Source organism: Pipistrellus hanaki (assembly GCF_964339955.1).
Source record: "Pipistrellus hanaki genome assembly, chromosome: 18".
Taxonomy (NCBI): Eukaryota; Metazoa; Chordata; class Mammalia; order Chiroptera; family Vespertilionidae; genus Pipistrellus; species Pipistrellus hanaki.
Genome location: NC_140520.1, coordinates 37,512,177 through 37,526,789, shown reverse-complemented (window position 1 = coordinate 37,526,789; position 14,613 = coordinate 37,512,177).

Genomic DNA, 14,613 nt, shown 5'->3' with positions numbered 1-14,613 from the left:
CGGGAGGCGTGCACACCGAGCAGCTGGGGGCAGCAGGCCCCGCTCCTGCACTCAGTCACCGGCGCCGGGCGGACACGGCCCCTCGACAGGAGCTCAGGGACCTGGTTTCACTTCCTCTGTCTCTGGGCTGCTGAGGGCAGAGCAGATTCCGCATTGATGGCCCCCGAGACGCTGGCTTCAGCCACTCACCAAGGCCACTGAGCTAGTTAGGCCAGCATCTCCTGAATGCCCACCTGGTGCCATGCTGCCTGGCGGGGACAGGCCGTGTGACTCATGGAGGACAGGGAGCATCTCCAGGGAGAAAGGCCCCGTCCCTCCGGAGAGGGTCTGGGGAGCGTATCTGAGGAGTCAGGCTGTCTGGGTCTAGCCTCAGAGTGTGCCAAGGACATCAGAAATGCATCAGCCTCCGGGCTGGGACCTCGCAGCCACCGCCCTTCCCCTCGCCCCACACTGGGCCAGGTGCCTGCCCAGTGCATTAGCTCCCCTCACTGCATTCTGCCTGCCCTCCCACCCCCCCCCAACCTCTCACCCCCCCCACCCCAAAACCAGGATCTTCTCGCCACCTCCTGGCTAGCACAATAGGCGTCTCAACAGTCCCACCCCATCACCTGCCCTTCTGGTCTAGAATCACATTAATCTCCCCAAAGTTCTCAATTCTGGACCTTTTTTTCTTCTTCTGAAATGTGATTTGAAATGAAGCTTACATTTCTCCCCTGACACTCAAGGGCCACCCTATCCTCCGTTTCCAGCCCCACCACTTCCTGTACCACAGCGTCGCCCTCCTGCGAACGGCCCACAGTTCCCAACACTGCATGCCCTTCCCCAGGCTCTCCCTCCGTCTCTCTCCCGTCCCCACCTCACCCACTGCCTCCCCGCCTGGATCGCACCCTCTGCCCTCCAGCCTCTGAGGTTCTCCTCTGGGACCCTCTCCCCGCCTCCCTGCCACAGGCTCTCTGCCTCGTCTGAGTCCTCACAGTGCTTTGTCCTTGACCCTCACCACCTCTGCCTTTTCTATGGGAACAAGAGGCCTGACGCATTCAATTCTCACAACCCTGGCTTCGTTAGGAAGATCGTCCAGATGGTCGTTTGGCTGTTCATTCTAATTAACATATTAGCACTTTATTATATAGGATTGGGTCCCTACAGATAAAAATGTCTACCTTTGCCGGGACTGGTTTGGCTCAGTGGATAGAGCGTCGGCCTGCAGACTGAAAGGTCCCGGGTTCGATTCCAGTCAAGGGCATGTACCTTGGTTGCGGGCGCATCCCCAGTAGGGGGTGTGCAAGAGGCAGCTGATCGATGATTCTCTCACCGATGTTTCTAACTCTCCATCCCTCTCTCTTCCTCTCTGTGAAAAATCAATAAAATATATTTTTTTTTAAAAATGTCTACCTTTCAGGATTATTGTGGCCTCATAATTAAAGAAGATATTGTGGGGTTTTTTTGTATTATTTATTTATTTATTTGTTTGTTTGTTTTTATTATCTTAAGTTTTACCTGTGTCTCCTTTTTCCCCAATAGACACCACACTCTCCCAGCCATTTCCACCCCAGGTAAGCCCTCACTGCCTCAGTATCTGTGTAGATATTGGTTTTGTTTTATTGTTTTTTTAACTGATGAGAGAGAGAGAAAGAGAGAGAGAGAGAGATAAGAAAGAAACAAGGGTCAGCTGCCTCCTGCAAGCTCCCTACTGGGGATAGAGCCCAAAACCTAGGCATGTGCCATGACCAGGAATTGAATTGTGATCTCCTGGATCATAAGTTGATGCTCAATCACTGAGCCTCACTGGAAGGGCTATAATAATTATATATTATTACTAGGGGTTCAGTGCACAAATTCGTGCATCTTGAAAGGAATTTTCGGCCCATCCTCTGCCCCCCCATCTGGCCTCTCCCACTGTGGCTCTTGGTCCTCTGTCTGCTGGCAGCCCCTTTCCAATCATTGCTGCTCCCAGGCACTGACGGCACCAGCCCTGCACACAACCGCTGACGTCAAGGAGCGTTTGGGGCTGGCGCCAACAGTGGATGCAAGAGGGGCTGGTGCTGTCAGTGGGTGGAGCAGTGGCTGCTGTCCCAATCACCCCTGAGGAGCAGGGGGCGGTGGAGAAGCCCTGAGGGGCGATTAGGGCTGGCTGCTGCTGCTCACACCCACTGAAAGCACCGAGCAATCAGGCCTGGCACTGGGTGCCGGCAGCGGGTGCGAGCAGGGCCAGCATGGGCAGCAGGACCACGGTACATGGGAGCAAAAAATTTTCAGTAACCACCAGAGGCTCACCCTGATGACAACGACTGGCACCCCACCTCGGTCTGGTGCCCCCGCTCTCCTGCTCAACCATCCTGCCTTGGCCAACAAGCCATGTTTTGTGTGCGCCCCCTGGTGGTCAGTGCAGGTCATAGCAACCAGTTGTTTGGTTGTTCAGTTGTTCTGTAGTTCGGTCTATTTGCATATTAGGGTTTTATAGAGAGAGATTGTTGATATTGTTATAGTTATTACTATAGACACAAAGTGGTTAGGAACACAGCTTTGTAATCTGATTGGAAAGCTCTTTGCTAAGTGTTTGTCTCATCTGAGGCCTATGTAGGGCTGGGCACGGACTCTCCTGAGTATTGTGTCCCTGTTGACTTCACTTTCTGAAGCACAAGCTAGGAACTGGGGGTTCAGAGGAATCAGGGCAGATGAGAGCTAATGGTTTTATTGATGGAGAAGGGCAGTGGACAAGGAATGCAGAATGTTTAGAACAGTGATTCCCAAAGTGGTCTATATCGACCCCCAGGGGTCTATGACAACCTGCAAGGGGTCTACGTCAGCGAAAAAAAAATTTGGGGGTCCATGAAATGAAAATGGGGGTCCATGATAGTGGATCTCAACATACACTGATAGTACCTATTTACTTACATCATATTATCTTATAATATAAAAACATATAAATTATTTATAAAAGTACCTATGAAGTAAAAAATTTATTATATATGTTTATAAAATTGTGTAAGTTGTAGGATAAAAACCTGCACATAATGATATACCAGTATCATCTTGTTATGCGCAGTAAACATTCTTGCCAATTTTTGTCTCAAAGCTTCGCGAACTTGCACCGACTTGTTCAATTCGTCACTCTATAAATATGAATGTGAGAAAAATACGTTCATTCGTTTCCTGAATCTTGAATAGGAAAGTGCTGAGAAAATATTTAAAAAAATATAAACTGGTATGTAGTTTATCATACAAATTATAGTGAATCAGTGTTATTTTGTTTGAGAATGCCGGAGAAAAGTAGGTACATTATTTTTTATTAAATTTTAACACTAAACTTCACTACAGTTAGAAATTTACAAAAAAATCAATATCAGGTAAGTAGGGGGTCTACCCAAAACCGAAAAACATGGCAAGGAGTCTACGGCACAAACAAGTTTGGGAACCTCTGGTTTAGAATATCACTTGTTCCCCTTCCGTCCGTCCCCACTGGGATGGCAGCACCATATTTCCTCACTGAGCCCCCTGCGCCAAGGAGTGCAGCCAGCACAGGCACCTTCAGCGCTGTGGCTGAAGAAGCCAGGGCCCCGGCACAGATGCCCTGACACCAATGGCAACAGCGTTGGGGGAGGGCGGGGGGAGTCCAGCTCGGCCAGGACCCACACAAAACACTGATGGGGACACGAAGGCTTAATAACAGATTACCCAAGGCCACATGGCCATCTGTGTCAAAGCCATAACCCTGACAGTCGGGTGTCAGAGCCCACATAGCACACGGTGTGTGACATCTGTAACGTGCCAGGACCATGCCCAAGTAGTAACTGCTCCGTAAGCAGCTCGGGCATCCTCTCCTAGGCTGTGAGTTTTGGAACCAATCTTGCTTTGGAAGCCTGGAGTGATCGATCCTTCAGCTGCTCATGACTCAACACAGATCGCTGTTATAACCCCGAGACTTCACGTTTGCTCCAGAGTGGTCTTTCCCCCTTTTCTGTGATGCGAGCAAGGTGTTCCGGGTGTGGTGGGAGAGAGAATGTCAAGGTCACTCCTGGTGGGGTGTCCCGGACAGCCCTGGGCACAGCAGCCCAGCCCACCTCCCCACCCCTCACCTCCCATCCTGGCCAAGCAGAGGTGCTGAGAGCATTTCTCTCGGCCTCAGTGGCTGCCAGAGCTTCAGAGGCCTGGTGCTGGTGAAGCTTGCCCTCCTAGGAGCCTGCTCTCCCAGGCGGAGCAGAGGCGGGCGGGTGGGAGGGAGGGTTAGCCCCGCTGAGGCCACACAGAAGAAGGTGGTCCTGGCCTGCTTTCACCTCCTGCTCTGACCGCATGCACGGGCAGCGGTGGGGATGGGGGGTGGTTGGGGGGCAGCTTAGAGCCGGTTGGGAAGCCGGGCGTTCCTCAGAGGAACACAGAACTACTGCGACAAAGGGCCGACAGCAGGCGTGGCTCAGGCCCTTTGCAGAACCTCTGGGGCATGTGGCTTCAGTGGCAGCGGTTCTCACACAGGAAGACAAGGCAGTGGCTTCCTGGCCTGGCCCTGGGGGCCCCAGAAAAGGCCTACTGAGAGAACCCCCACGTTCTCTCGTTCTTCTTTCTGGAATTCCATCTGGAAAGGCGCTGGCACCTCTCTGCAGCTCCATGCAGCCCTGCTGATGGGCACAGCTCCACCGCCAGTGCTCGTGTCCCCATTCTGCAGACGGAAAACCGCCCGGACATGATGCCCAGGCCCACGGGGAAGGGAGAAGTAGGCACCTGGACCCAGGAGTGTCTGTCTTTTATTTCTGTTGTTAACCCTCACTGAGGATTTTTCCATTTATTATTATTATTTTTTTTTTTTTTAGAGAGAGTGGAAGGGAGGGAGGGAGAAAGGAAGTGGGGGGACATCGATGTGAGAGAGACATATACATTGGGTGCCTCACACATGTGCCGGGGATGAACCAGCAGCCTAGGTATGTGCCCTTGTCCAGGAATCGAACCCAACCCAGTCCCTGGGCTGCCACTCTAACCACTTAACCATGTCTGATCTAAACGCCACTTCTTTTTTCTTTTTCTTTTTTTCTTTTTAACCACCCTGTCTTGCCTTTAAGAAGGGTCAATGCCCAGGGAGGGATTAAGACTGTACTTGCAGAAAAATCTGGAAAGTGACTGTGGGGTTTCTGACAGACTGACCGTCCCGAAGATACGGTCCCTGAACAAAGCCGAGCGGCTGTCCCCGGCCCCGCGTCCTCTGCTCACTGAGGACCGTCCGGGGCGAGGGTGTGGGGAGCGTGGCCAGCCGGCCCCGGGACCGTGGGGAGCAGGAGCTGCACTGAGAGGATGATGTTCAGAGAGGTTGGGGTTCCGCAGTTCCCTCTTCCTGGTCTGGGAGACCAGCCTTCATCCCGGGAGTGACAGTGTCTGTGAGCCGTTCGGCAGCTTTCTCTCTTTAAAGCTACAAGGCACACGGAGCTGCGTGGCTCCTGATTTTTTACAAAGGCTGCTGGGGAGATGGCTCAGAGCTGGAGAGCATGTGTGTGTGTGTGTGTGTGTGTGTGTGTGTGTGTGTGTGTGTGAGAGAGAGAGAAAGATATATATATATATATATATATATATATATATAGAGAGAGAGAGAGAGAGAGAGAGAGAGAGAGAGAGAGAGAGAGAGAGGGAGAGAGAGGGAGGGAGAGGGAGAGAGAGGGAGAGAGAGAGAGAGAGAGGGAGATTAGGCCAGTCTCTCATCCTCAGTCTCTCAAACCAAAGGGAAGCCGGTCCCTGTTTGATAGCCGTGGGGTCCAGATGAATGAGGACTTCAGAGACAGCCAACATTTATGGACAGGTCTGTTCAGTAGACCTGCTTTATGCTATATTTATGATCGAGGACAATCGGGCCCCGCCATGAAAGATCTCCCTCGTTGGTTTCATCCACGCGTCCCTTCTTCCACCCACAAGCACCCGTGGACCACCTGCTGGGGCCAGGAATTGTTCCGGGCACTGGATACACACACAGAGGAGAGTCTGGGTGCAGTTCAGGGAGTGCTGGGGCAGAGGAGGGCACTTCAGAGCCAGAAGCGACGCTGGCTGGAAATCGCAGCCTTGCACGCATTCCTTTGAGTTAAGGCAGCGGCTCCAGTTAAAAGGCCCGTGAATTGGAGATAACTCGGTGGCAGGGATTAGCCTAGTCCCTTTGAAATGAGGCAGGCTCCGAGAGAGTAAGTTTAGATGATGAACATCAAAAGGCCCAGGAGCCTGGAGCTTGTCCGAGGAATAAGCGGGGCAAGATGGGGCCCTCCCGACCCTCGTTCTTGTCTATTATTTTAAGCCTCAAGATCTACGTCTCTGAGCTGCCGTGAGTCACAGACAGAACACAGCTCCCTTTGGACACACTGGCCCTTACCGACAAAAAATGTATTTTTAAAAAACCTGTGTGTCAGCAGTTCAGCCAGGCTGACCAAGGCTTTTTATCTGGTCATGAAAATTGTGGAATTTTAGGTGACAGCATTTACTGGACGCAAAAATATCGATTCTGCTATGATTGTACAGTGAGCGGCACTTACCATAACAAAGCGCTTCCAGCACGTCACCGTGTGATCTGCACGAGGCGTCTGAGCCCTGTCAGCGAGATCCAGCCTTGGACCAGTCCCGGCGGGGTGGACACCGCACCGGGGGATGGCCGGCCATCAGGGCCCCAGGTCCCCCTGTCTCCGCACTGCTGGGCAGAGCCAGCAGTGCTCACGATGGGAGGCAAGTGCGTGGGACGGTTAATTCCACAGAGAGCATTCAACTCCCCTTCTCCTTGGCCCATGAACGTCGTTTCATTACCCATGATCTCTCTGGGGGTGCGGTTGTGCTGTGTTTGTTTCATTACTAGAGGCCCAGTGAGTGAAAATTCATGCACTGGAGGGGAGGTCCCTCAGGCTGGCCTGCCCCCTGCCACATCTGGGAAGCCCTCAGGGACGGGTGGTGACCTGGTGATCAGGAAAGGCGATACCCCATCACACCTCTGCTGCTGCCACTGCCGGCAGTGCAAGCCTTAGTGGCCCTGGTTACCTGAGCCTCAGGCGGCCCTGGGCAGCTGGGCAGCCACCATCCAAGACTTGCCTGCACCTCAGGCCGGCCCTGGGCGGCTAGGGGGCTGAGGGTACTGGGGGACTCCAGAGGTAGGCGTGCGGAGCGGCCAGGCCCGCCCCTACGGGCCCAGCCTTGCCACACGCCTGCTGCCCCTGTGGGGCTGAGGGGACTGGGAACCGCCATCTTGTGGTTATGAATGCCTTGGATAAGAGCATCATCCTTTGTGTGATCTGGCCCTCACGGCCACGGATCCAGACTGCCACCCAGAGCCCAGTGGTGGGGGCACAGTCACCCTGCCAGCGAGTGGTCCGGCGTCGCATGAAGTCACAGGTGAGCAGAACTCAGTAGTTGGGGTAGAAAGACCTGACTGACAGTTGTATCCGAGAGGCCAGGACCCCTAGGGGGCGGGCCAGGTGAAGGGCCTCCACCGCTCCCTTTCCCTGAACCAGGGCCGCCCAGTTCCATTTCCGGTGCCCAGGACTCCCCCCACGCCCTCCCTCACGTGTACCGTGATGCTGTGTGCACATGGGAACATACATTTTGTTCTTGACCCAGGGAACTCCTAGGCTGCTGGTCACCCGTGGGCTGGTCTCCGGCTCCGCCGGGCACACCTAGGGAACTCCTGGTTCTGCTCTGCTGTGGGCGGTACCTCCCAGTGACAGCAGCGTCCCATTCTTGTGGAATCTCTTCTTTCCCCGCGATTCTCTCTCTCTCTCCGCCTATCTCTCAGACCAAGTCAGGAGAGGCCTCTGCTGATGTCCACCTTCCCCCGCACTGTGCACGCTGTGCTAAGGGGTTTACTCCACACCCCACCCCCACCCCCCCCCACCCCGCTGGGTTTTAAAATTAATTTCAGAGAGAATGCAGTTTCTGAGGCTGTCCTTCCTTGCAGGGCCCTTTTATTCCCCCTGCAGAATGTGTACTGGGGATTGGGCTATAAAAATTCTCCCTGGGCCTCTGTTCTGTCTCATTCCTGAGGTTTCTCGGGGGATGGTGACTCACTGGCCACACGGAGGGTCCTCACTCTCTGAGCTCAGTTATGATGTGGCCAGGGCCGGCAGTGTTCTGAAATGCCAGCCACCCTCTCCATCAGAACCGTCCTCCTGCCCCGGGCCAGGCCTCCTGCTTTCCTGTCACCCCTTGTGTTTTAATGGCCCGAGGTGTCCCCCGTGATTAGAAAGATCACAGGGCCTGCTCTATGCAGACACACAGACAGACACACAGACACATGGACACATACAGACACACATTCAGACAGACACACATTCATACCTACACACACAGATACATACACAGATACACAGGCACACAAACACACAGACATGTAGACATACTCACAGAAACATACAGAGACACACAGAAATATACACAGACACAGAGAAACATACACAGACACACACTCAGTCACACAGAGACACACATAGATAAGCACCAGCAATGAGCCTTCCACAAGTGTCCCTTACATGGCTACCGGAACCTGCACCTCTTTCTTAGGAGGGAAGGGTGTGTAGTGATGTGTGGACATGTGTCCTCTTGAGTGCGGGCCCCGAGCCTCCTGCAGGGGAAGGACCCAGGTGAGGTCCCGGCGAGAAGCACACCCTCAGTCCATACGAACACCCAGCGCACATAGCATCCAGCTGTGTGACCTGGGCCTGCACAGACCACAGGCTCCCAAAGGGTGCAGGACCATAAGTACTGGGAAGTGGAAGGGGCCCACTGCTGTGCCGGTTTCTGCTGAGGCCTTTCCATCACCGGAACCACAATACCGACAAGGCACGGCCATAGCAGGCAACCTGGGCTTGGCTTCTAAGAGATGGACCAGAATCACATACTGAAAGTGTGCAATTCAGTGATGTTTAGTATATTCACGAAGTTGTACAATGACCACTACTATTTAGTACCAGAATTACCCCCAAAGAAACCCCACACCCACTCGAGTTACTCTCCATCGCCCTCCCCGCAGTCCCTGGCAATCACTACTCTCCTCTGTCTCCATGAATTCGCATGTGTTGGCTGTTTCCTGTGAGTGGAATCATACAGTATGTTGTCATTTGTGACGAGATCTTTCACTTAACATGCACTCAAGGCTCATCCACAATGAAACTAGTACCAGCATTTTATTTCTTTCCCGGCTGAGTAATATTCCACTTCATGGATGTTCAGTATTTTGTTTATCCTTTGGGCCTCAGGAATTCAAGTGCATCACTTCTACCGTGTTTCCCCAAAAATAAGACCTAGAGCATGGAAAGATAAGACATCCCCTGAAAATAAGACCTAGCGCAACTTTGGGGAAAAAATTAATATAAGACACTGTCTTATTTCCGGGGAAATAGGATAGTACCTAAACTTTAGTCTCTCTTCCCTCCCTCTCTCTCTCCCTCTCCCTCTCTCTCCTTCTCCCTTTACCTCTTACTCTCCCTCTCTTTCCCTCTCTCCCTCTCTCCCTCTCTCTCTCTCTCTCTCTCTCTCTCTCTCTCCCTTTATCACTCTTCCTCTCTTCCTCTCTCTGTCCCTCCCCTCCCCCGCTCTGGCTCTCCTCCCCATGGAGGTGGCTGAGCGAGTGGCAGTGGGGAGGGCTGCAGAGAGGTCAGTCTTACACTTAATGAGAATCCCTCTCTCCAGGCGCTGTGGGAAGGGGAGCAGATGAGGTCTCGAGTGCTCAGAGGGCCCTGGAAGGCTGTCCCTCTGCAATAGGCCTGGCTTTTATTGCCGCTGCTGCTAATAAAACAGATGTTCTCAGAGATATCCTCCAACCAGTGACAACGCTCGGAAAATTGCTGTTCCTTGCATTGGTTGCTGGAACCAAATAAAAACCCAATGAAAGTTTAATTCACCTCAGTGTTCTCCACAGCAGCTCTGCTCCTCGGCCAGCCTCAGCAGGGCCCGTGTCCTCCTGCTCCGAGGCACGCCCCCTCGGCCCCATTGGAGCCCCGGGGGTCAGGGGGCTGGGCTGTGGCATGGGCAGCTGGAGGAAAGGCCACAGCTCAGGCTAAGATGAAAGGACTTTGGAAGCTGCTGGGTGATACCAGAGAGGACCTCCCTCCTCTTCTCCCTGGAGTCTCCATGGCAACAGGGGGACGGCTATTAGGTATTCCAGCTATGTGACCTGGGCCTGCATATCCCACAGGTTCCCAAAGGGTGCAGGACCGTAAGTACTGAGAGGCCTACGGCTCATACACCAGTGCCTGTGACCCTGGCCTCAGCCAATTGTTCCCACATTCATTCAGTAAGCTCTGCTGTCCAACTAATATGCAAAGGAGTGAGTGAACAAGTGAAATCACTTTCCAGCTGCTTGTTTCCTTTTTAAATAGTCACCTTCCTTCCTTCCTTCCTCCTTCCTTCCCTCCTCCTTTCTTTTTTTCCCAGGACATATAAATAGCCTGGGACTTCCTGGCTCCCGCCCCAAGGCTGGCAGATCATCCCCACATGCTCGGAGTTAGCAACTTGCCACAAATGTCAACTCTGAGTTGGGGTTTGCCGTTGGAAATGCATCAAGCACCCTATAAAAGCCTCTTCGTCTAAATGAGAGGTGAGGCCAGGAGGTGGGTGAACCCCAGCACCAAGCACAGCTTCCAGGTCGAGAAGCATCTCAAGCACAGTCCTCACAGTGACATGAGGGGTCAGAAGGCACACTGGGCGGACTGCAGGCCCCGGTCAGTCGAGAAGCACCTCAAGCACAGTCCTCACAGTGACATGAGGGGTCAGAAGGCACACTGGGCAGACTGCAGGCCCCGGTCAGTTAACCCCCTGCTCTCTCGCTCACTCAGCCTCTGGAATCTAATCAGCACTGCTGCGCCTGCCAGGTGGCTAGACCCCACAGAGGTGGATGGAACCAGAGCTGTCGGCCAGCAGGGGGCGCCATGTGGCCATGAGTTGTCACCCTACAAGGTGGCAGAGACATAAAGAACCTGTGGGCGAGGAGGTGGGGGCATTCTCAGTGGCAGGGGCACGACTCTGTGGCTTTTGCAGAGTGGTGTCAGGGCAGGAGGGGAGCTCAGGAGAGCGGGCATGGGAAGAGGAAACCTGTCAGGGAGGCTGTTTCTCCACCCTCCCGCAGGCTTCATCTGAGACCGGCGCCACCCACCAGGCAGCTCCCTCCTGAGCGCTTTGAAGACGCCCCTCACTTGATATTGAGGCCGTGGTGGTCTTTGCCTATAAGAATGGGAGGTTCATCACTTTGTTGGATAAAATGTAAAACATATGCTGAACCCGTGTACCAGCCACACAGCTTCTATTTCCCTGTCACCGAAGTCACAGTCAGCGTGCATTCCGGAACCAGAAAACCTTTCCTGGGAGATTGCGGTGCGTTTCCAGTCTGGCTGCTGGTGGACCAGGCAGGTGTCTCCTGCGGTCCCTCCGCTCCAGCTCAGGGGGTGAGGACACGGGCTCCTGGAAGGGGGTGCTCCGCTGGTGGCCCAGGGCTGGCGTGGGCTTCCTCAGCAGGAGAGCTGCTCCCACGGTGGCTGCGTGTGGACTGGGTGTCACTCCCTGAGACAGGCCTCCTCTTTCTCCCTTCTCCCACCTTTAAAAACACTTGGCGTTCTGTGGACAGGATCGGGCTTACTCCAAGGCCGTGTTAGATTGGGTTCTGTGAGGAGGGATGACACCAGGAAGAGAAAGGAGAAGATGTGGGGGGAGGCTGGAGAACGAGGGAAAGGAAGAGGATGAAGAACCAGGAGAAGCCAAGAGCCAAATGAAGAGCAAGGACAACAGTGACCTGCCTTTCTGGGGCCGGTGCCAAGGTGACAGACACTGCCTCGGGCCGAGCACTGGCCTGACCAGGACTGTCTTCAGCTCTCTCTGTCGCCTAATGTCACCTCCAACCTGGGGCCCTAACCTCTCCCTCCGTCACTCTAGAAAACACTGCCTCGGTCAGTGTTTCTTCAGAGCAGCTATCACACTGGCACGTGGTGTATTTACTGGTTTGGGGTCCAATAGCATCCGAAGGTATCAAACCAATTACTGGAAGGTGTATGGCCAGGTCTGTGCTAGGTTTGGTTTTCTTCCCTCAAAGGAATGTAAACTTTACTGGCATCGGGACATTTCTTTTTCTTCTTCTTCTTCTTTTTTTAAGTTGCTATAGGTTTTTATTTCAATCTCAAAAACAGGAGGCATTTCCAAAACTAATTTGTACAGAACAAGAAGGAACGTTTTAAATAGGATTATTTTACTTAACTAATATAAGCATCTGAAATTCTTTGTGCAAAAAAATTTTTTTAATTTGCCAGAGCCAATTAGCTCAGCTGAGGTCGAGATCAGGCCGGCAGGGGAGGGCAGTTAGGTGTGATCAGGCAGGCAGGCAGAGGCAGTTAGTGGCAGCTTTCAGGCAGGCAGATAGGTGAGTGGTTAGGAGCCAGTGGTCCCAGATTGTTAGAGGGATGTCAGACATCACCCAAGGGGTCCCCTATTTGGAGGGGGTGCTGGCTGGGCTGAGGGAATCCTCCCCTCCATGTATGAATTTTGTGCACTAGGCCACTAGTTTCCTAAATAAGAAATCAGGACACAATCAGGCTACTCCTCTGCTTGGAATGTCAGGGCCCATCCCCTGATCCAATGAGTGAACTCCTATTCATTCTTCAAAACCCAGTCAAGGAGTCTCCTCTTCTGGGAAGCCTCCCCTCCAGTGTCCTGCCTCCAGACTAAATAAAGTTATATTCTCCCTGTGGCTGGAACATGTTTTTATTGTTATATGTAAATGGCCAATTGTAATTTATTTTTTACTTTAAGACCCTTGGGGACAGGGATCATGTTATATTTACTTCTCGATCCCCTTGACCTAACTTAGGGACTGGCGTATCACAGAATAGTCAGCAAACATTGGCTGAATTGAATTGGATGGTAAAGAGAATGTTTTCTTACTGGTGAATCTAATTATATGAAGTCTTACAATTATATAGAATGACTTCATATTTAGTTATTTATTCAACAAATTGCCTTTATTGAAAAGATGAAAATTACATGAAAGGAGAGTGTCCTGGAACATCCTAGCCTTTTGGGTCCGAAGTAGAGTAACACCAGCATCCGGGACGTATCTAACTTGACAAAGTGAGGTGCTCATTGGCATTTGAAAGAAATGTCAGACAAAATCGTGGGGTGGGGAGAATTGCTAAGGTCATTTCAGTTGCCACAGGGAAGTGATTCACTTCCACGTGCTTTGCTTTGCCTCTGATACTGTTTCCCTAGCACGGACCTGGCCATACACCTTCCAGTCATCGGTTTGATACCTTTGGATGCCATTGGGCCCCTTTTCATCTATGCACTGAACAACTCACTTTAGGAAAACACTTGTTTTACATATACGTATGAAAACACTTGTTATAACTGCTTGCTAATGAAAGAGCCAGCTTCTCCTGCTGTTTAAGTGAGGTTCTCAGGGAAATTAGGAGGACTTAGCTCAGAATTACTTCATAAGCAGTGAAAATTATAGGGGCGAGACGATTTGGATTAGGAAAGAGTAGGCGAAAGTGGTGGGCTTGAATCTTTCTGTGCTGGAGAAACACCTGCAGTATGAAAGCACGTCACTCATTCCTTTGTTCACTCAACAAACTCACATTGGGGCTCGTGGCAAACACTGCACTGCCCATGGCAGACGATAGGATCCCACCAAAAAGTGCTTGGAAGGATGTCCCAGCAGCTTGAGGAATTGAATGCCCTCTTAAAGAAATGCACTGAGGGGATAACTTATTTTGATTGTTGAGGCATAAGACAAGCTATAATTGGGGTCTTAGCAGGACCGGCAACAGAAAGCTTAACGGAATCCCAGCTGAATAGGATTAACCCCAACATTTTATCCCTGACCGTCTCTGTCACTGCAGACAAGAGGCCTGGTGTTCAGAGATGTGTGTGCAGCATTCAGACCTGAGTCACTGTTCATCTGCTTGGTTTTTGATGGCTGCACCCTTTAGTCTGTGGAAACTAGGCAAGTTAGCGGGTGGAATCTGGCTGCCCCTGAGCTGCCCCCCTTTACTGCAGGACTCCCCAACAAGCAGGGGGCGTCCTGGACCAACAAGCTGTCAGTAAAACGACGTTAATTTTGTGCCTTTCAAGTGTGTGAGGCACTGGGGACGCTGGAATCGTCAGCTACAACCTGTCTCCGTGGTTATAGACGCTCAAAGGGTGGAATTTGTGTGTAAGAAGACCAGCAATGTGGGAGAAACATGCAGATGCTGAATGGAATACAGACTCGGAGTCCAGGCTGGATGATCTGGCTGGGTGATGGGGGATGGCAGGCTGGACAAAGAGGGGGTTTCAAGAGGGGTTAAGGGGTGAGCAGAGAGGAGGGAGTGGGAGTCCAGAGAGCAATGATCAGACCAGCTTTGCTCTGGCCAACGGGGTCTGAGGCCTGGTTCTGGCTTACAGAATATGAATCATTTGGACTGAATATAGTTTGAATATTGAAAAACTGGTAGAATTCACATCAAAATCTAGATTCCTGATAGTCTCTTGAAAAAATTGGGAAGTCTGGCAGCAATGGGCCTGCATTCCTACAGTGACCCTCAATGCTGAATCACTACTGCCGTCAGGCCTTCTGCCTGCCCACTTCCTCTGGCCTGTGCCTACCTGTACTGAGCCAGTCAGCTTTTGCTGGAGGAGGGGTGCTGT